Consider the following 24275-nt stretch of genomic DNA (forward strand, 5'->3'; position numbering starts at 1 on the left):
CTTCATGAGCTACCATGAAGAAATGCTTTCAAAGTTTCCAACGCTAACTTAGATGTTCAACATGAATCATGGACAAGATGATAATGTTGTCAATGGGCTCAACAAACAACCATCCAGGCTTCCATATAGATGGAATTCCACAATTAAGTGAACATAGTGATAGCATTGGTCAGAACAAAGATGTAATGGTGTATGCCCGAGGAATCAACCTCGAGTAGGACAACATTATGAACATCGTTGGTTCTGATTGGATTTGATGATAGCCCGCACTCAAATCAAAGTTTGGACAAGACAATAGATCCAATAACTGATCACGAGGACGAATCGATGAAGATATCATCTTTCATCAACACACACACACAAAAGATATCCCTTAACACGAACTAAGCAAGACAAGCTTTTATCTTCCAACTCTCCAAGTTGTTGTTAAGCTTAACCAACTAGCTCAGTGGTAGCCAACACAGATTCTTGGAGAAAAGGGTGGCTACAAGAAACCAACTTGATCACGAACTCACCATAGCGATCAGGTGACAACCTGGTGATACTTCCAAGAAGATATTTGGAAAATCACAACCCACCGATATGTTATTAAGCTCGAGAACAATCTTGCTTTGCGAGGCAAGACGATGTGATCAATAGAGCAAGGGTTTGACACAATCCTAACTCATTGATCAAATAGTGCTCCGGAAATAAGGACTAGGTAGCACGATCAATCTTAGAATGATGATTCAATAACTGACACACTAAGAATGAGTTTATTGTCCATTAACTACCAAGCAACGGGGTTGCTAGGAGTATTGATTTCACACATCACAGTTCACTTGTCGGCATTCCGGTTGCAACAACATGGAACCGAAGAATGAATAATGATGGCGATAAGTATCACTGCGTCAAGAATTCATAAGGGGTGGTGCAATTGTCATGACATTCTTGACATAAATATGGTAACACTCCAAGGTAGAACAGAGCAAAAGCTGGGTTGGCATTTTGATCCATGGAATACAACTACTTTGACCCAATCCTAGATATGGATAAGGTACTGGAGTTTGTTTCTCCTAGTCATTCTGGAATAGAATGGCTTGACGGACCACAAGAATAGCAGGCATCGATGAACACGATCGCACAAGTACTCCCGACTATCAGTTGATAGACGAGAGTCAGAAAACAACTAAAGAGGGACAACTCAAGGGAACATATAATTTTCTGAGTTGTGGATGCATAGATTAGTATGTCGAACCAAGTTCAACAGGTTTCTTCCAGATAACCCATGCAGAAAGGTAGAGCTGGCAGAATCACAATTATGAATGGAGAACTCCTCAGGAGTACTCTAATGGTGATTTTTTGGTTCAAAGAACTTCTGCCTTAATGGTTCATGGTATTTGGAAGAAGGAAATACCATGGACCTCGAGGACTATCGCAAAGGTTACTAATATCCTAAAGGAACTAGCAACACTATCAACATGAAGCAAGTAGGGTGAATCTTGGGCTTAAGAACCCAGAAGTAGAATATCTACTACTAAATGGCATCATGGGATGTTTTCGAGAATGGTGGCCAGAATCATCACACTGGGAATAGAAACATTGCTAGATCACTGAGTGGTTCTCGGAGACACCTAGGGTCATAATACTAAATCCAACATACATGTCAAGGCAACGGAGTACCTCAACAGACCGATTAGTGTGCTTAATCTGGCCCAAAGGAACATTGAGAACAGGAAGAAGGGAGTTGCAAATGCATCGGACTATTTAGAAACCTGGGATGACTCAGACAGCATAACGGCTGTAAATGCTCAAAAGATTTGAGACATCCTGCAAAAATGGTGGCATAACCACTCAACATCACAATATCAAAGTTCTGAGGCCAGCTGCGAACATATGGAAGTAGTAGGAACTGAACTGAGGCTTGAACTGAACAATCCTAGGCAACTACGGTTTAGTAAAACGTCATCCTGAGAGATAGAAGAGAAGCCTAGTTCTTAACCCCATAGAAAAGATAAGATGACTCAGATCAGAAGGTCATGAGGATAAGGAGTAAAAGAGCCTTACGTTCCCATCCACAATCAATTCGCTTACATAACTAAGGCATTTCTAGACACGACTTCGACCAGCTTGGCTTGGTAATCCTACAGGCACTCAGGCTCTGATACCAAAGTTGTCAGGACCCTGATTCCAAGTCACATCGATCTAGCCGGTAACACCTCATATCACTTTGCAGCCTCACGCACGGTATTCTCACGGGTGTCGCCTTACCATGACCCGGGACCGTTTGCGCCTTTTGGCTCACGTATATGATAGTGTCGCTAGCATCCATATGACAAAGAACCCGGGCTGACATGACTATTCGTGAACCCAAAGCGGCACTAACCTATGGGGACAGGCATACATGAATCACATTGAGCATGTCGGTCAGCAGCATGTGAATCTGGGCTGTAGCACTGGGCTAACAGGACTCCAGGAACCCGGGCTATAGCAGGCTAGGCAGGACTCCGGATGTCACCGCGTGACATTTCCCCGAAGGGACAGACACAGGAACAAAGTGAAACACATGCCGGCAAGTCAAGTGTCCTGAGCAGTAGTGCTGGGCTAGCAGGACTCCGGTGAACCGGGCTGTAGCAGACTACTATGGCTCATGGAAGCACAAGACTACATTTCCCCATAAGAGAGGCTTCCAAGGATAAACAACTAGATTGTCGGATCCCACACATACCAAGCATTTCAATCATACACACAATATGCTCGATATGTGTAAATACAACATGGAATCACAACATAACTCTACGACTCAAGTATTTATTCATTAGGCTCCGAGGAGCGAGATATTACAAACATGGGTCTCATGACCCAACATCCAGAGCATACAAGTCAAAGCACATGCGGAAGCTTAACTTGTCTGAGTACAGACAACTAAAAATGAAGAAGGCTGAGGAGCTTGACTATATGCCAGACCCTCCCAAGGGTACAAGATCGTAGCTGAGGTAACAAGCTAAACGTCGAAGTCCAAGCGGAACTACTAGCGAGACTGAAGTCTCTCTGCAAAACATAAAATAAGCAAACGTGAGTACAAATGTACCCAGCAAGACTTACATCAGAACTATCTACATATGCATCGGTATTAACAAAGGGGGTGGTGGAGTTTAACTGCAGCAAGCCAGCTTTGACCCAGTGGCTAACCTGAACTACGACTACAAGCAACTCTTTTGAGGTGGCGCACACGAGTCCACATATTCACCATTCAATACACCATTATGGATCCGCTCTCGTCTCCCTACAAGAAGGCCATCCATAGCACTCACACTTATCTTGCGAGTTTTAGAGTATCCACTTTCACTTATCTATGAACTATGCAAGGGGTCCAAGTTTCCATATCCGAGGAATCCGACTATTCGAATAGATAATGATAACCCTGCAGGGGTGTACTTCTTCACACACGCTCCCACCACTTACCGTCATTTACACGACATGTACTCGGCAACTTTCAAGCGGAAGCCCAACGAGGGTGTCGGCCACGGCCTACCTAAACACTTAAGTCTGTAGTCCAGGTTTATCGCCTATCCAGGTTCCATCCACAGGGAGTCCGGCCGAGGTTTCCACATATGGCCCCGAACGATGTGAACAGGGTTCCCGAGACACCAAACGGGCGCCTGGTACACCGTGCCACGGTGTATCTACCGCAACATAGCCCACCCCTAGGGTCAGTGCTACGCACGGCCGCCAACACATAACCAACAAACACCAGAAACTAGTTGCAACTCCTGGACAGAGTACTAGGGTGATTAAGAAGCCGAGAGGGGCAATTAAGGATCCCAATGAGTGGTAGTAGCTGTTCATGGATCACAGACACAGAGCTCAGTTCCTGAGGACGGCTGCAATGAGACAACCCACCATGTACTCCTACATGGCCTCTCACCGCTACCTTTACCAAATTGTGTTCACACACTTAGCTCACACACAGTAGGACATGTTCACACACCTCCGATTCATCCCCGATGAATCAGACCCGACACAACTCTATGCAATAGTAGGCATGACAAACAAGCATGAATGAGTAGGCACATCAGGGCTCAAACAACTCCTACTCATGCTAGTGGGTTTCATCTATTTACTATGGCAATGACAGGTCATGCAGAGGATAAGGGGTTCAACCACCGCAGCAAGTAACAGATGAATCGTTGTTGTCCTAATGCAGTAAAAGAGAGCCGGAGCGAGAGAGTGGGATTGTATCAGAATGAACAAGGGGGTTTTGCTTGCCTGGCACTTCTGAAGATATCATTGGTTCTTCATCAGTGTCAACGATCACAGTGTCGGTACAACGTCTATCGAGCGGGGACAAATACCCACAACAGAGAAAGAAACATAATCAATGCAATGCACAATATGATGCATGATCATGACATGTCAATATGCTGTGGTTTGAGCTAATGCAACTAGCAACATGTTAAATGGAGTTGGTTTGAACCCCAGGTTCAAATTCAAATTCCATATGTGAGAGTTTAAATTCTATTTATGTGAATTGGCCTAAACAGCATCCATAAGTTCTTCCAACATGCATGAAAATGCCATAAACAGATTCCTTGAATTTTTCTAATAATTTTTCATATATAAATTATTTCATTTGGAGTTATGGTTTAATTTCTATGATTTTTTGAAGTTTAAGTCATTTTCTGGAATTTCCTGAATTGTTTTAAAACAGAAATTAATTACTGCGTCAGCATGACATCGTCATGATGTCAGCAGGTCAACGGGGCATGGTCCAGGTCAAACCTGACCAGTGGGACCCACTGGTCAGTGACCCAGTGACATTTAGTGTCACAGACAGGTGGGTCCGATCAACGACCACGTCAGCGAGGTCAACGGTGACGCGTGGGGCCACTGCGTTTAGATTAATCTTAATCTACTAGTTAAATGCCCGTGCGTTTCTACGGGCGATAGATGATTCAAATACAATGTCCATGTTACATAATTATTATGTTATAAGCAATGTCATGAGCAAACAGTGAATAATTATCTTATATCTTAATTTTGTCGACCACCTAGTGATTGAAGCACAAACTTCACTTAGCAAACGTATTATCGTATGACAATCAAGTTAAGCAATTTCTATGACCAATTATTGCACAATTATTTGAAATCGCAGTTGGTTCAGTTTCTCTCAGTAACACACAATACCAAGCTTTGTGTTAAACATGAATGACTCCCCATGACGGAGGTGACCTGCACAAAATAAACCTCTCATAATTAAAAATTTGGAAATATCTAGTTTAATTCAAAAATATATGTACACATAATTACTAAAAGTATAAGTGACAGATGTCTCACCTATGATGTAAGTACCTCCCTATAGACGATGTTCCTCGTGTAATTACCAACAGGACAGTTGGAGCTCTTGTTCTTGCGGTAATCTGAGCTATTCCTGCTGCTATCGTCTGAGATCTTTTTCTTATTGTTGGAGCTTTTGCTTTTGCTGTAATTTGAGCTATTCCTTCTACTATCGTCTGAGACATTTTTCTCATTGTCTGTAGCCGGGGCGGTAAGGATCTTGATGATCTTTCTAGCAATGGATCTAGATAGCGCGACATACAACTGCCCATGAGAGAACACTGGCTCGGGCAAGTATATACCCGCGTTCGGGATAGTCTGCCCCTGTGCCTTGTTGACCGTCATGGCAAAGCTGAGCCTAATAGGAAACTGCTTCCTCTTGAACTGGAAAGGGAACATCTCGTCATCACTGGGACAAAGGGGGATCCTTGGCAAGAAGATCCTCTTTCCAGCATGTTGCCCTAGCACAATTTCTGCATCGATGACATTCCTCTGGAATCCTCGAACCACCAGCCTCGTGCCATTGCAAAGTCCATTCGCGGGGTCAATATTTCTGAGCAATATAGTAGGGCAGTTTATCTTGAGCTTCAACACATGTGGAGGCAACCCATTAGGGGTCAAAGTGTTAAGGAACTCAGATGGATAATAGTTATGAGGGTCATCGACTGCTGAATCAAAGCTATGATACACCATCTCATCTCCGTGGAATCGGTTGATCATCTTTATATTTATCCTATCCACACAATCATTTCGCGTCGATAAGATTGCTATGGAGGTGATGTAGTTTGGATCAGACATATTAGCACCGAGACTGGGAAAAACATTATCTATCAGTGTATCAAGATCAATGCCCTTCCCAGTACAGGGCACACATATCTCGTCCGGAAGGCAGACACAACCATCACTATTGGTCTCCTCCTTGCCATCACCAATGCGCAACAAGTATTCAGCAAACCACGGGTCGCTATGTGCCCTCATATTGCGTACCAACTTTAGGTGGCGCATGCAATCCCAAAGGTAAGACCTACGCAGTGAAGAATCAATTATCTGAGCCCTTGACCCCTTACGGACAACAGGGAGGACTTGCCTGAAATCTCCACCTAATACAACTGTCTTTCCACCAAATGGTCGGTCTGGTCGGCTCATTATATCGCGCATACTATTGTCTAGCGCCTCCACTGCCTGCCTCTTTGTCATCGAAGCCTCATCCCATATAATGAGGGAAGCTGACTGTAAGAGCTTGGCAGTTCCACTCTGTTTAGTGAAGCTACAAAACCCACCATCGTCAATGCTTAGCGGTATCTTGAACCGTGAATGAGCTGTTCTCCCTCCGGGCATTATGGTAGCTGCAACGCTGGACGTAGCTGTTTCTACTGCAATCTTTTTCTGTCCACGGACTTTTGCAAGAAGTGCCCTATATAGATAAGTCTTCCCGGTGCCTCCAGGCCCATCCACAAAGAATACGCCACCCTCATCACTGTCAACAACATACATAATTTCATCATAGGCTTTCCTCTGATCTGAATTAAGTGAGTCTGATAGATTTGTGTCCTCAACATTGAGCTCAATGGTGGATTTCTCGAAGATCTCCCTTGGCATGCCGGAAGCAGTGTCATATTCTTCATTGATACCAGGAAGAGGGAATGACTCTATGTCCTTTCCCATTGATTGTAGCATATTCCTGATATCTATCAGAACCATTTGCTCAACCGCAACTTTGGATGGATTGTTGCGGCGATAGTCTTCTGACATTGCCTCCAGGTGCTTCTCCCAGAGTCCACGCACATTACTTGGCTCACAGAATACCAATATTGTTGCAAAGAGCCTTCGTAGAGATGATGGCATCTCGCATAACGTAGATTCAGTAAGGGACTCATCAAGTGTGTTGTCTCCTTTGATCAACCCCCTTCTCTATGCAGCTTCACGAAATGTTGGTAGGATCTCACCATTAACTGTCCTTAGGTCCTCATAGGATGTGGCGCCAGTGACATGGTTTAAGAGGACCCGTAGGTAATAGCGTTCACCCTCCGTGGGATGAGCTGCCACAATTCTTCCAACTTGTCCACCCGTATCTCGTTCCCTTCTTCTCCAGTATTTATTTTTCTTACTTTTCTGCCAGGTATACCACTCAGGGAAGTCCCTATACAAGATAGACCAAGCCTCCTCATGTAACCTATTTGCCTCAAAGTACTCTGTAAGCATTGACTTCTCAGCACCTTCCTGGTTAACCACTCGTTCGATATCTTGGCCCTTTCTGAATGACACCATGTGCATGTTGGGCAGATGGAGTTGCAACTGCATCACAGGTGGTGAGTTCTTGCTCAATTCAAAGCCATATATCCTCCATAATGCTTCCGGAGGAGTCACCCACCTAGCGTCCCTATACTGTTTGATCTCATCTATACCTCCATTTTTGTTAGCCTTGTCAGACTCACTCAGAGAAATAGATGCTCGATCATGACCCTTGTATATGTACTTGAACAGGTATTTAACAGCCTTTATGCTTCCACATCCTCAACATTGATGTGACAATTAAAGTAACGCAGGAGGTGCGGGTTGTATGGGACAACCCACCTATTATCCAACCATTCCTTTCAGACCATTGCTTTAGAACCGTCATCACGTCGTCTGTATAACAGGTAGGAATCCTTGCCCTGCAACGTAGCCGCATTGAAAGGTCGAGGATAGTGATTCTTGCAAGCAGGACGGCCTTTTGTGCATGGGTAGTGACGATTCAAAGCACCACAAGGTCCGTGCATCATATGCTTCACGACCATCTTGTACAATTTTGGGTACTTCTTCTTGTTTGGGAGCTCGGCTGAGATAAGACGGTCATATTGCTTGGGGCATGTGAGCTTGTACCGCCCCTCCATGATGAGAAGGAAGTGTGCATGAGGCAGACCCCTCTTCTGGAATTCCACCACATAAACATAAGCCCTCACCTTGCCCAGGATGTCCTTCTGAAGCAACTTATTCTTGAGTTCCTCCAACTTTGCCCTAAAAACACGAACAACGAGATCGGGACGATCCTGAGGTGTCTGACCGGGGTAGAGTTCCTGCCTAATCTCATCCCAGTTTGGGTTGCATGTCATTGTGAGGAAGACGTCCGGCTTGCCATACTTTCGAACTAAGGCCATGGCATCCATGTAGCGACGCCTCTTGTCCCGTGGACCACCGATAAAAGATGTAGATAACACTTTTCCAATAGCATCTGCCCTACCCTCACCAACATGTAAGCTGTCCACCAAGCCCTGGTATAGGTCCGCCCTTATCGTATCTTGATGGCCCCATATATAGTCCAACTGGGAGTTCTCTATCTTGATGTATGTGTCTACCACAAACTGTTGGAAAAGACGCTTACCATAGAGGATTGGGTTGAATATTCCGGGACGCATCTGAAATTTGTAGCAGTAGTAGTCCCGCACAGACACACATAGTCTCCCTCCGGAACCTGCATAGAAAATTGAAAAAATATGGTGTTGTAAACTGGAGAGTATAGTGCGAACTATGAAATGCGCATGTAATAACTAAGCGCAACACTAACCTGCATTATCATCCTCGTCCTCATCATCTTTATCACCAGGATTAGAGGACTCATCACTATGACCACGAGCTAGACGGGCTGCATGAGGTGCCATCACAGTTTCATAGGACACACCTTCCTTCGGGATATCAGTATTCCACCCAAGTTCGCCTCTAGGGAAGAATAGACGGTACGACAATGCATCATAGCATCCATGATAGGACCTGATTCCATATATATCTCTATTCTTCCCATGCAGGATGACACTATTACCGAACTGTCTTCGACATTCACTGCCCTCCACCCACACAGCTGCTACTTCTGAAGTGGTCGGTGCATTATATCTTCTCTGATCCATCCTTTGGTCAAGGTTAAGTGTTATGTGATAGTCATCCACATCATCAACATGCCCCATACTACGGAGGTGTTCAGAGTATGGGTTGCCATGAAGTATGTCGACCAGTTGTGTGATTACTTCTTTGTCTTTCTGGCACTGCTCTTTGCGACAACTACGATACCTATGCTCTAAACTGGGATCATCATCATAGAAGTAGAGCTCCAGATAACTATGATCCAAACCATCTTGTTTGCCAAATGACCGTATGTTGTGGTACATTTGGCCATGGGCACGGAATGTGTAGATAGGATGCTTTAATGTGTTAGTGGTATCACTATCAAGGTGACAATATAGTGAGGTGAATGAGAAATGGCTATTGAAAAACCAGATGTTGTCACGAAAATGCCTAGCAGGAGGGTCGTCACTCGTCCATAGCTTCATGAGCTCAGGAGGCGTATCCGGGTTGGCTAGTTTGATCTTCCCCTTACGGCAGCAAAACCCCATGGTCTCACGCTCAAACTTCTTTGCATAGCAGTGCTTGTAGTCTTCCATTGGCTTCAACTTGTGTGTGTCTGTTGGGATTTTGCTATACACCATGTCATAGGGATCTGGAATGCTTGCAACTGAGGCAGACTCGTTGTCAGACTCATCCATTTCAACATCGTCATCGGTGTCATCCTCTGAAATGATAGTGAACATATGAGTACTAAAATCATGCACATGATGTGCATGCTACAACATGGAACATGTCTAAAGTACCAATCCCAGTGAACATGTAGCCTTCCTCGTCTTCTGAGTCTTCCTCCAAGATGACGCCCTCTTCACCACCTATTTGTATAGTTATATATGAGCCCCATGCCTCAAATAGGTTGTGCAATGTTTTTTGTTCTAGAATTCTAAAAAACCTTACCATAATCATTGCCTTGTGAGTGTGTTGGGTGTTTTTGGGCAGTCTCGCATGTTGGAGATGTGTTTTCTATTAATATACAACATAAAGTTATGGTCATTACAATATCAATGAATTCCATTAGAGAATTATAATAACAAAGGAAGAACATTACCATTATTAACAATGATCGATTGGGTTTGGTGTTCTGAACCATTTACGCCTTCCAAATTCATCGACGAGGTTTCATCCATTGATGCAGTCTCATTCTTCTTAGTACTTTCATAGAATGCTTCGTTTCGACGACACATCAATGCGTGTCGTTCTCCATGTGTTATATGTTTTCTCCGTGATATTTCACTCACATCCATATCATGGGTCTCCCCATCTGACATCTGCTCCGAAGCAGACTGAATATAAACAGGGGTTCCGCTGACTTCAGGAATAGACCAATCACATGTGGGTATGGAGCCATCACGAACAATCTTAGGGATATACAATGGGTTCTCCATGGCTATGGAATCCTTGGTCAGAGTATTGCGCGCTGACGCACACAATGCCATCTTTGTGTGCTTTTGATTGGGAGTCATATTGGCATAACGTGCCCTATCATTCACACGTATTGATTCAAGTTTCTCTAATGAAATCACATGACAACGCTAAAGTAAGAGTTGTGGTTGACATGGAAATATGATGATCAATCTGTGTTAAATGATATTACTGACACATTCTCTAATGAAATCACATGATAACCTAAAGTAAGAGTTGTGGTTGACATGGAATTATGATGATTAATCTGTGTTAAATGATATTACTGACATATTTGTCCAGTGTTAGGCAACCTTTACCTGACGATGATTTCCTTGCTTCACGCTGTCTTTTTAGAAGTTCACCTTTTTTCTTGCTATCCATCAATGCATATCGTTCCCTATCCCGTAGCCTCTTCCGCTCTTTGGAATCTATGGGTTGTGGTTGAATCATCGATGATGTGGGCCCATCATTACTGCAATTGTTGATGGCAATAATATCTAGAAATGAAAAAAGCACATATTTATTACAATACAGAATGAATTATTAACAAAGTTGCTTCCATTTTAACCACTAATTAGTGGCCTTGATACCAGTCATGAGGTTTTCTTGCCCCTGGGATGGCAAATCAATTGATGCTCTTTGGTATGTGTCATTTCTATTTAACCACTCACCATCTTCATTAGGCACCACATTTTCCTTGTTCAATGCAATGTCCCTTTATTAAACAAATTATCAGATGCATTAGCTAAAGTAGAGAACCAGCAAATGATATAACTGCGAATAATAAGCCGACACTCGATGGTGAAGCACACCATGACCAATTGTCATTATTTGCACTTGGGAGAGCACAGATGGACTTGCCCCCACTTTCGCCTCTTCAGAACCAACTAATGGTCGAACTCTTTTTTGTTGATAGGCTTCACGGCGCTTCCGTAGTAATTCATCTTTTTTCTGTTTATCCATTTGCGCATATCGCTCCCTAGCATGTTGCCTCTTGCGTTCTTTCATATCTGTAGGTTGCCCTCCATTACTAATGTCGACAACACCTAAAAAGCACACAATTTAGCTAGTTGATGTGCATTAGATGGTACATTTACATGTAATCCAATCAATATTACTTGCGTTGACGGAGTTGCACAGGTCTTTAAAGGGAGTGCGTTCACTGGAACGTTTAGGAGACTCCATCTGCAAAGAAAATAAATAAGGAAATTAAAAAATAGTTCTTGTACGTTTCAGAAAATTCATCACAATATCTTCGCACTAACAGCTATAATATAAACTGCTGTATGGACAAGGTGGATTATTCATAGGATTTTACGCTAACACTCTCTTGTGCAGCTGTGTTCTGCATAGTCCGAGATGCCCCTAACTGTTTAACTCATGTGCAAGTAAATCATCTATGCCGGACATAAAATGGTTCACTGCCTAATTTTGCATAGCCGGGCAAACACATAATTCTGAAGCACATTTTCTGGCAAAAAGAGCATGCAGGCAATTCTGTACATGCGAGAAAACAAACAAACAAATACTTCCGAAGGATACTACTGTGAATTAGGAACATATAAGCATCTCTCAAGTCTCACCACAAATGGTAGATTTCAGACATAATCAAACTTCTGGCTCATGCAACAACAGTTCAAGCGTACAGAGATTTTTTTCAGTAACAAAACACAAGCGAGGAGCTATGGTAAAACTTCAGTACACAGAATATCTTCAGTATTAGCATGTGCAACAATATCTTCAGTATTAGCACAAAACTTATGGCCGTTTGAGGTTCTAGGCTTATATAGAACCAAAACACCAGCAACACTGCCTACAGAATCTACTATTAGGAGTTTGAACTAGCAGCTTTCATTGTACTACGTCCGCGCATCCATTCATACATTTAGCCAACTTGTTAAATGGGACGGATAGAGTATATGGATCGTGAGACCAATAAGTCCAATAAGTGGTGCAGGTTTATCAATGAAATTGCAAGCCACTGCATTTGGCAAATTATTGTATCTTTTTTATTCACGTAGATCAGTAGTAAGTTGCACAGGTTCATGGATCCCTTAACCCAGGGGCACTATGCACTCAACATGAAAACACTTGTTGGTAGCAGATTACCAAAATTAACAAAAGGTTGATCGATGAATTTCTGAAGATTTATTCGTGATGCGAGATCCGAGAATATAAAACTGCAAGAAATAAGAATAACATGATGCAATTAGGCACATGTGATCTATGGAGATATACGTGGGCGTATGTGCTCGAGCACAAGCACAGGTTGGACATGAGGAGCCGACGGTAGTGGGCAGCGCGTGCTAGATAGGGAGAGGCGGCTGGACGTGCTGGTCGGGGTGATGTACGAGCAGGGGAGGCGCGACTATGGAGAAGCTCGCCGACATGGCCGTGGGAGACAGTTGGGCGACACACATACCTAGTGCAGGCGGAGCTTATCCGTCGTGCCGTTCCCGCGGCAAGGTGTAGGCCTGCCGGGCGTGGCATTGTCATAGTCAATGAGGCGAGGTGCAGCCGTCGGCGACAGACGGGAGGACGTGGCGATGCCGAGCGTGGCATTGTTGTAGGCGAAGAGGCGCGATGTAGTCGCCCCCGGCGGACGGCAGGGCGTCGGTGCGGTGTTGTTGTAGGTGGGCAGCGTGGTGCGGTCGCAGACGACGGACGGTGAGACGAGGGCGAGCACGGGGCAGCATGCACGGAGGCGGCGGTTTCCTTGTACCAATCGTGGAAAGAACACAGATTACGGAGGGGATTAGGGAGGCAAGTTAATGTTAATAAAGGCTCTTTTAATTATGTGTACTAAGAAAAAAAACCTGGAGGGAGGGAGTCATTACATGGGGAGGGGATGTGGAGGTTAGACGAAGGGAGCGAGCAAAATGGGAACGTTGCTCGATTTTTAAGTAGTAGAGATTTTTGTTAGCTGGTTAGTTAGGCAGCGGGGCCCGCATGTCAGCAAGCCAGGGGGGTTAGTTAGTGGTTCAATTAGCCACTAATGACGCGTCCACGTCATCATCGCCGGCGTTATAACCACCGGCGTAAACAGAGCACGGCGAGGTTGCTTGTCCGGCCAACTCCGGCAATGAGAGGTCGCGCGGCTGGGCTCGTTGGAAGCGGCGCAACGAGGCGCGTCCGTTGGTGGCCTCGGGCAGCGCTGGGGTGGTGTGCAACGGCGGGGACGGCGAGTTGCACGGCGGCCGGAGTACGACGTCGATGGGGATCGGGTCTAGGGGATGAAATTAACAGAGAGGAGAGAGGGGAAACGACGGCGGCCTCACAGGGAGTAGAACTGGGGCTCAAAGAGCTCGGGGATGACCGGCAGGCGACAGATCGATGGCGGCTCCCTCCGGTGGCCGACGTTGAAGACAAAGACGATGGCGACGGAGCAGCGTGTCCCGAGCTCGCTTGCTTCGATGGATAGGCCCGCGACGTCTTGGCGGAGCGGTTGGACGGCTAGGGAGGCAAGGGGTGGGCTGTGGCCGCGAGGGCAGTGATGGTGGCGCTCGGCCGGTGAGAGAGAGAGAGCCAGGGGAGGGGAGAGGTTGCGGGTGAGGGAGAGAGAGAGGTCAGGGGGGTCTCTGGGCGTCTCCAAACGCGGGATCAGGGAGAAGGATGGGCCTCCAGCACGAAGCAGGAGGTGGCCGTAGCTGCGCGTGCATCAACACGCACCTGCTCCTACTGGCAGGAGGAAGACGACGCGGTGGGGGTAGGTAGGCTGGACCAGGTAGGTGCGGGTAAGAGGCCCGGTGGGCTTTCGTTTTTCTTTTGTTTCTATTTTTTTGTTTTGCTTTGTTTAATTGCCACTGAATTCAAATTCAAACAAATTTGAAAACAGTGCCAAAACTCCCCTGGATAATTTTATGTCACTTAAGGTCTACTCCTCATATACATAAAATGTCTCAGGGCATTTGAAAATATATTCATTATATATTATGAATATAACTCCAAATTCAAATAGAATATTGATTTAAAATCAGAGCCCAAATAATCCCTTAGAAATGTTCCAAAATTTTGGTTTGATTTATAACTCTTGCCAAAATTGTGAGAGCTATTTCTAGGGCATTTTGGATTTACTGATTGCAATTTTAGGGTTTCTTGCCCTTTTATTAAAATGATTTCTGAGGCTTTCAATTTCCTCATTTCAACTTTCGGAATATAGACATGATGCACACATGAAGCTAGCCCAGAGCATTACTAGAAGCTAGGGATGTGACAACTAGTAAGCAACAACCTTTGAAATCATACTCACCGTGGTTGCCGGAGCAATTTGGGGCATCGGCGGAGGGCCCTGACCGTTTTTCTCGCACATGGTCTGCACATTTGATTCTCACGAGTCAATCATATTAGATAGTAATGCGAACATTATGTGCATGATTGGGCTAATATGCACGAGAAACGTACCACGATGAGCTTGTATGGGGCCCGATTAGCGCTATCCTTCCGGTTCCTCTCCTCCTCCAACAGCTTAGCCGTCCTCTCCAACATCTCCCTCTCCCTCTCCGCCGCCTCCCTTTGTGCCTCCCTTTTTGCCTCCTCCACAACCTCCTTTGTCTTTAATCTCTCTTTCTCAACAATAGCCTGCAACACACCACTCCTCGTTAGCATTGTAATCATCGATGGACGCACACACAATGTAATGGAGGAAAGGTGAGAGAGTCTGTATAACTAACCGCCATGGTGATCTCCACGGGCCATGCACGAGGCGATTTCTCAGGATCAGAGCTACTCAGGCACTTCTTGATCTGCAAGAGAGTCTTAGGACAACGTATCAGTCCATCACCAATGGCTTGAGAGCCATGGGACCTCCGGCCACCAGATATCATCACCAGCTCTGTATCAAAAGGATCCTGGCTCGGGTTAAAGTCCTCCCATTTACTCGCCTCCCCCTCGTCTATGTACCTCACAAGCTTGTGGTGGGAGGTCTTGTTGGTGAAGCGCTCTTATCATCTAGGTCCGACTCTGTGAATGGCTTGGCTTTCCTTTACGGGGCCATATGGGCCATGGCAAAAAGTAAACGAAATTAGTACAACATAAATTTTTTGGATACCTGACATGAACATGATAATATGTATATAATTTAAGTGTATCATAATCATGAACACAATAAAAATACACCTGATCAACACAAATATATATATGGGGTCGGGGTGTGGTGTCAGGGTGTCGGGGTCGGGGTGTCGTGTCGTGGTGTCGTGTCGGGGTCGGGGTGTGGGTCGGGGTGTGGTGTCAGGGTGTCGGGGGTCGGTGGTAAGGGTGGGTGTGGTGTCAGGGTGTCGGTGGTCGGGTGTCAGGTGTCGGGTTGTCGGTGGTCGGAGTCGGGGTCGGGGTGTGGTGTCAGGGTGTCGGGGTCGGGGTGTCGTGTCGGGGTCCGGGTCCAGGTCGGGGTCGGGGTGTGGGTCGGGGTGTGGTGTCAGGGTGTCGGTTGGTCGGGGTTGGGGTTGGGGTGTGGTGTCAGGGTGTCGGGGGTCGGGGGTCGGGTCGGGGTCTCTTCTTTCCTTTTCTTCCTCTCTTCTTTTGCTTCTCCTCCTCTCCTCTTTCTTCTTCTTCTTCTTCTTCTTCTTCTTCTTCTTCTTCTTCTTCTTCTTCTTCTTCTTCTTCTTCTTCTTCTTCTTCTTCTTCTTCTCCTTGTTCCTCTTCTTCATCTTTTCTTCTTTCTTGTTCTCCCTCCTCCTATTCCTCCCTCCTCCTTCTACTTCTTCTTCTAAACTAAAACTAAAACTAATCTAAAATAAACTAAACTAAAACTAATCTAAAATAAACTAAAACTAAAACTAATCTAAAATAAACTAAACTAAAACTAAAACTAAACTATAACTATAACTAAAACAGAAACTAAACTGAAAGAAACAAAAAGAAAGTAATTAAACAAAAAAGGGGGAGGAGCTCACCTGGTGGAGGGGGAGGCCGGATGGCTGCGGCGGCCCCTGGAAGAGGCAGCGACCCGGTGAAGGGGGAGGTCGGACGGCCGCGGCGGGATGGGGAGGGGATGGCCGCGGGGCTGCTGCCCGACGTGGAAGAGGCGGCGGGGCCGCGATGGAGGTTGGGTAGTGGTGCGGGGTGGCCGGCTATGCCGGACGGGGTCAGCGGCGGCGGCGCGGGACGGTGTGGGTGGGTGATGGTGACAGAGGGGAGGGGGCGGGGGGCGGGGCGATGTGGAAGGGGCAGCGGGGGTGCGGTGGAGGTCGGGGTGCCGCAGGGGAGGGGTGCGGGGCGGAGGGCGGTCGGCTACGATAGACGGGGTCGGCGGCGGCGCGGGTGTGGGTGGGGAGGAATGAGAGAGTGGAGAGAAGAGACAGAGGACGGGGGCGGGACAACCGTCAACATACCCGCCTCTTTGCCATCAGCCAACGGTCGGCAAAGATTCTTTGGCGTTCACTTGTGGATGGCAAAGAGGTGGGGCCGGTTGGTTTGAGTTGGTTAAACAATAACTAGACCCACCCACCTCTTTGCCGTCAGCCAGCGGACGACAAAGAACTGGCTGATGGCAAAGACCTTGTTTGCCATTAGCCAGATCTTTGCCGTCCATTTTCTTGTGGCTGACGGCAAAGACCTTCTTTGCCGTCAGCAAGCGGACGACAAAGAGTGGGCAAACGGCAAATAAGCTAATTCCAGTAGTGTATGCCACCAAGGCCACACTAACCACTTGATTGGTTGCCGCCAAGCATAGCAGCAATGGCTCTTCCGGTTTAGGGGCAACCAAGCTGGGCACAGAGAATAAGTAGGCCTTCAACTCTTGCAAAACTACATCTGCTTCTGGTGTCGACTTCATGGGTCATGCCTTCTTCAGGATTTTGAAAAACGGCAGGGCGCGCTGGGCCGACTTGGAGATGAATCTGCTTAGCGTGCTAACGCACCCTGTCGAACGACTTACATCCTTGACTGTCCTGGGCGCTTGAATCTGCTCGATAGCTTTGATCTTGTCTGGGTTGGCCTCGATCCCCCGATGGGACACAAAGAACCCAAGTAGCTTGCCGGAAGGAAGGCCAAACACACACTTCTCCAGGTTGAGCTTCAGGTTGATCTTATGTAGATTAGCAAATGTCTCCTCCAAATCCTGGATGAGGGTAGCTCCGTCCTTGGTTTTGACCACGATATCATCCATATAAGCCTAAATGTTCCTGTGCAGTTGTGGCTCGAAACCAATCTGGACTACTCTTGCTAAAGTGGACCTGGCATTCTTTAATCCAAATGGCATGCGGATAAAATAGTACGGACCACATGGCGTGATGAACGAGGTCTTCTCTTCGCCTTCCTTGGACATGAAGATCTGATGATATGTAGAATATGCGTCCAAAAAGGAGAGAAAATCATAGCCTGAAGTGGAATCCACAATCTGATCAATGTGCGACAAGGGAAATGGGTCCTTCGGGCAAGCCTTATTGAGATCTATGAAATCTATGCTGAGCCTCCATTTCCCATTAGCCTTCCGGACAACCACTGGATTTGGTAACCATGTCGGATGCAACACTCCTCTGACCAAACCAGCTGCCTCAAGCTTCTTGATTTCATCTGCAATGAACTGCTGCCTCTCCAAGGCCTGCTTCCAAACATTCTTCTTGACAGGTCGGGCGTGTGGGCAGACAACAAGGTGGTGCTCGATTACCTTCATGGGAACACCGGGGATATCACATGGTTGCCAAGAAAAAACATTGACATTCGCCCGCAGGAAGGAAACGAGCGTGCTTTCCTATTTGTCATCAAGGCTGGCGCTGATCGTGAAAGTACCATCAATGCCAGCCAGCGCTGCCGGGAACTTCTTCACTTGTGGGGCAGCAACATTCAATCTCTTGCTATCGGAACTCTCCGGCAAGTCTTTGAAGAGGTACGCTTCCCGGATTCCTTGCCAGCGTCCCTACTATCCTTTTTCCTTCCTATGTTCTCCTTGGCAGAAACTGCTACTGCCGCTGCCTCTGCCGTGACTACGTCCCGGTATATCTTATCCACGCAAATGTTTGCATCCTTCCCATCTGACGGGATGGAAATGATTCCTATCGGCCCGGGCATCTTCAAGGTGTTGGAGGCATAGTGGGATGCTGCCATGAATTTTGCCAAGGCTGGGCGTCCAAGGATCCCATTGTATGGCAGGGGGAGGTCGGCCACTTCAAACACAATCTTCTCAGTTTGATAGTTCAATTCTCCCCAAATGTCACTAGCAACGTGATCTTCCCTTAGGATGAGTCCTCCTGGGGTTAACTCCTTGAAACGTGCCCGTGACCTTTAGCTCTTCCTCTGCTATCCGAAATTTGCTGATGACCTTTATTCAACCTGGCCCCGCCGTCAATCAACATATTTGTGACCTTGAGGTTGCGAATTGTTGGATAGACTAACAATGGCAAACATCCTACCGCAGTGGTACGGTCAGGATGGTCCTCTTCATCAAATATGATGGGCGTGCGTAACCATTTGAGTGGTATCCAAGCCTCTGGCACTGGTTCCACAGCATTGACCTCTTGTGCCCACCGTTTAAGTTGGTGGTAATAGGAGTGCAGTGATGCACCCCCGTCAATGCACAGGGCATCAGTGGCCTTCTGGAAGTCCTGCTCACCGGTTTCCTCTTCATCCGCTCCATCGCTCTCATCATTGCAAGCTTACTTCTCTCGACCCCTGGTGGGTTTTCCATGGTTCCAAAAGGGTTTGCCTGGGCAATTTGCATCACCGCCCCGACTCTTACCGCTAGTAGCATTCTGACCTTTTTCCTTACCACACTTCTCATATTCTGCTCTCTGCCTCTTGACGAGCTGCTCGACCTGGTAGCACCCTTGAAGGTCATGGCCCTTGGTCCAATGAATCTTACAGTACGACCCATCGCCTTTCCCAGCCTTCTCGGCAGCAGAGGCCTCTCGGCATTCAGCGCACACGGGAGCCTCCTTGCCAGGAGCTTCAGCTTGAGCCTTCTTGCTGGTACTAGGTGAGTCCGATCCTTCGACAGTCATCATTGTCTTATCCTTGCGCTTCTTGTTGCGCTTCTTGCTCTTCTAATGACTAGTGGATTCCTCGTCGTCCTCTGAGTCGATGTTGGCGCAATCCTCTTCTCATTGGAGTTTACTTCCCTCCTCCATCCGAGCATGCTTGTCCACCAAAGTGTAAAGCTCCTTCATAGTCTTGGGCAACCGCACGTTCATCTTGGAATGAATCCTGCGATTGCGCACATTGGACTAGAAGGTAGCTATCACAGCTGATGGATGGATATTTGGGATGTTCCTGTGGACTCTACTGAATCTCTACAAGTACTTCCAGAGAGTCTCTCCCTCTTTTTTCTGGAGAAGGTGCAAATCGTTGGTCCACCCTGGTTCTTGATGGCCGCCAGTGAAGGCGCCAACGAACTCATGTCACAGGTCAGGCCATGACGAAATGGAGTTTGCCAGCAGGTGCATCAGCTAAGACCTCACATTGGACTTGAGTGCCAAAGGGAAGTATTTGGCAAACACCTTTTCATCTCTTCCCCTGACAGCATGAATAGTGATGGTGTAGATGTTAAGAAACTCTGCTAGGTTTAGGCTTCCATCATACTTCTAGGGTATCTCTGGCTTGAACATGCGGACGGACGGCCAACAAACTTGCCGCAGCTGACGAGTAAAGGCAGTGCATCCAATCTCGAAAGGTAGGCACCCGCCAACCTCAAGCGCGGGTTCGTCAACGTCGGGTCCATCACACCCATTGGCCTGACGGGGGTTGTCGCGGCACTGCTCGATGATGACGTGCATGTCTCCCCTCCGCCCGTCCTCTAAGGCTAGCCATTGGCCTCGATGTACTCGAGGGTCATAGGAGGCCATCGAGACGTCGTCAGGCTCTTGGTTCTGCCACACTCATGCTAGTTGTCGTGGTGGGGACTACACCATGGGGTGACCCCTTTCATACGACCAGCAACACGAATCGTCATCATCGCTTGGGGAGGCCGTGGCGGGACAGCTCGCTATGAGCCCCCGGCCTCGGCGAAATCGAGAAGACTCTGGATGGTGGCATACCACTCATCCATCTGCTCAGCCGCTGGCAAAAACCTCAGTAGAAGCTGGGCCCATGCCATGGCCTCTATAGCAGTGCTTGGCATGGGTGACGATGATGTGGACCGCACTGTCGCTCGGCTCCTGATAGTGCCAACGGTGACAGCACCATGTCCTTGCTGTTGCGAAGCGGCCATCTGGATGACATGGTGACATGGTGAGGGCGCTTGAGGGCCAGCGGCTCCGGTAGGCGCAGCGACCTGGTCGACTCGCACCAGGGGAGGCGCACGCAGCACGGTCGCTCCCGTGACGGGGGCGGCCAGAGGGTGGTGATCCACCCCGGACCGAGCGCCACCCCTGAGGTTGTGCTCATCAGCGAGGGGAAGGGGCGCAGATGGAACAACCCCTTCACCCATACCTCGCTGAGCGTGGCCACCGGGATGCTGCTGATATTGCTCTCCTCCAGCACCTCCAGCTCCCGCTCCGGCCACTACTAGGAAAAGGCCTACTAATGGCGCACCAGTTTTGCCTACTAATGGCGCATCACTGGTGCGCCATTAGTATCACGCCACTAGTATTTTTTACTAATGGCGCACCACTGGTGCGCCATTAGTATCTGGTATACTAATGGCGCACCACCCAGTGCGCCATTAGTATATAACACCATGCGCCATTAGTATGCCTCCCAGGGCCATATTTAACCATGTGCTTTGGCACACTAATGGCGCAATGCGGATGGATGCGCCATTAGTATACTTGGCATACTAATGGCGCACTCTTTAGTGATGCGCCATTAATATGAATATTAGTTTTTTTTACTTTTCTGATTTTTGCACAGGTTACAAAATATATTATTTGACAAAATATATAGACAGTAGCACACAGCAACAACAGATTCATCTAATACAATAGAAGATTAGTCTCCGAATACAATTCATCATATTAGTCTCCTAATTCAAAAGACCGAACAAAGATAAAACATTACAAGTCTCGAGACCGCGAGTATCGAGTTTGTCGGAAGTAATACTAATCCTAACAAGTCCTACTAATCATCATCATACAACTTCTACTCGTTATTCATAACAAGGCATACGATCATCATCTTGATAGTCATCGAACCAACCCTACTTAATTGTTCTTAGCACATGATCATCAGTATTAGGCAGGACCTAAATAACCTATTTAAGCTAAAATAGCATAAAACAATATAGACCCTGACTCTCCATTATGGAGAATGGAGAACATCCTGTCTCCAATTCTTGCGCTTCGCTTCCTTTTGCTTCCAAGAAGCTCCTTACGACTTTCCATACATTTTTTCCATCCTTTGATTTTCATGTCTCCACTTCTTTTAAAAATCTCGTATTGACAGTTGAGATTCGTAGGACGACCTGGCTGTATGTTCAAAACATTAACACTACCTTTCTGATACATCATATGAGGCACACAATTCTCTGGGATTATCTGTTGAAAAACATAGTAATAACTTCATAGTTAGCAATGATGTACTAGTTTTAGAAGTATGCAAAAGATGCATGGATGTCGTAATAGTAAAAATCTTACCAGGGTATCTCCATGGTAGTTACCGTAGTTGAACACATGCACTAGTGGCATGTATTTACCATAATGTTGAGTTTGATTGTGGATAATGTAATTCTCAATGTTAGTACAAAATCCGACCAGATGATTTTTCTCCTTGTAAGTTGTTAATTCGGAGCCATCGGTGTAGTGGGTTTTGTCTACCATCTCCCGCACATTCTTTGAACAATAAAAATAAGCTGTCAATGGAAATAAGCTGTCAACTATTTTGAAATAAACAATATAAATTAGCTAATAATTATGTTTGAGAAACTCACATAGCGGTAGAACTGGAGGCGTATCAACAAGGACCCAAATGTCCATATTGTCTTGGTTGATGTCAGGATTACCAAGATCCATGGTGATAAGCATACCCTCATCAAAACCATACATCTTGCAAAATGCTTCCCAATTTTTGCAACCAAAATGGGTTACGCTCTCAGAATTATATAGATTTACTTCAAAGTCCACATCGTGATGGGTCCTTAGGTGAATTTTCTTTGTTTCAGAAATTTCATGGTCTTCAAAATCCATCCTCTCCAAGACATAGCGTCTTGCATGGCATGGGATAAGCTATACTCTAATTGTAAAAGATGGAAATTACACGTTGGAATAGTTGAAGTCATGCTTAATTATGAAAATAACACTTGTCGTCGTTGTGTACCATTTCAACTTCGAAGGTCTCCTCGAGCTTAATGTTGAAGCGCCGATCATCGTCCAGGTGAGGCATGTCACACAGACCTCGATCGTCGTGGCACCAGTCGCACTCCGCCGGGAGACTTTCGTCGTCCGATGATCATGACGACATATCCTACGTTCATAATTCAAAACTACATCATTTAGGGTTTGTCGACACCGAGGCATCCTAAAACCTAAGCTTTTATCATTTAGGGTTTGTCGACACTGAGGCACCCTAAAAGCCTAAGCTTTCATCATTTAGGTTCTTATCGACACCGAGGCACCCTAAAAGCCAAGGTTTTATCATTTAGGGTTTGTCGACGTCGAGGCACCCTAAAAGCCTAAGCTTTCATCATTTAGGTTTTGTCGACACCGAGGGACCCTAAAAGCCTAAGCGTACATCATTTAGGTTCTCATCGACACCGAGGCACCCTATAGAAGCCAAGTTAAGTATTCATCATTTAGGGTTTATAGATGCTGAGGCACCCTAGGATGAGCCTAATCACTTGGCACTAATCACTTGGCTCTATTGCCACCTATGGTTTAATGCAGCAAGAATGGTGGGGCAGTTGATCCTACTTAACTAAGTACTAAGATACCCTGGCCCATGCATTAGTCGCAAGTACCCCATATGTCCTATTTTTAGCAAAGTCATGCTAAAATTCACGGAAAATTTCAGCATGACCTTTGTTGAAAATAGGACATATGGAGTACCCGAATTTGCCAGAACGGAAGTTAATCGACATTCCGGCAAACTCAAGGGCCTCTTGGGGTACCTGCAAATTCATCACGACACAATGGTCGGAGACAAAACCCAGCAACTTTACAAGTCTTTCACAGATTTGTTTGCAAGTTCTGATATGTAATAAAGATGAGCCTCAAAGATGAGCCTCCAATGCTGATTTGTTTGCCTCAAGACAAGATGAAACTCCAATGCAACAAGTAATAAAATGTTTGCAAGTTCTGATATGTTTGCAAGATGAACCTCCAATGCAACAGTCTTATACATTAGGACACTACAATGATCTACAACCTTATGTAAAGTGCCAACTCCACAGATTTCTTTTTCACAGCTTTTTATATTATTTCTAGAAGCAACACAACAGGGTTAAACACCAGAATCTTGAGTCTAATTAAACCCCAAAACAAACATTTCTCTTTCCCCTCCCCCTCCTATCCCTCTGTCTGTCTTTCCCAGCTCCAACCCGAAACACAAATTAAGTTAGCCATGGTTTAAACACCAGCTCATTCATTCTCACCTCTAGTCCAGGTGCTCTTCTCCTCCTCGTGCCTCTATCCTCTCCCTCAGCCCAGGAACACCTGCACATTCACAGCAAAAAGCAATAGCTTGTTCAGACACTTCTTTTTTACTGTGTTATTCCAGCTAGGAAAAAACTTTGCTTCAAAAGCAAATAAGAGCAGGAGTGCAAGCATCTAATGCTTGCTGCTCTTCTTCTTGCCACTTGCAGCACTGCAACTTGCCTCCTG

Source organism: Triticum urartu, chromosome 4, assembly GCF_003073215.2.
Source record: "Triticum urartu cultivar G1812 chromosome 4, Tu2.1, whole genome shotgun sequence".
In the NCBI taxonomy this organism is placed as follows: domain Eukaryota; kingdom Viridiplantae; phylum Streptophyta; class Magnoliopsida; order Poales; family Poaceae; genus Triticum; species Triticum urartu.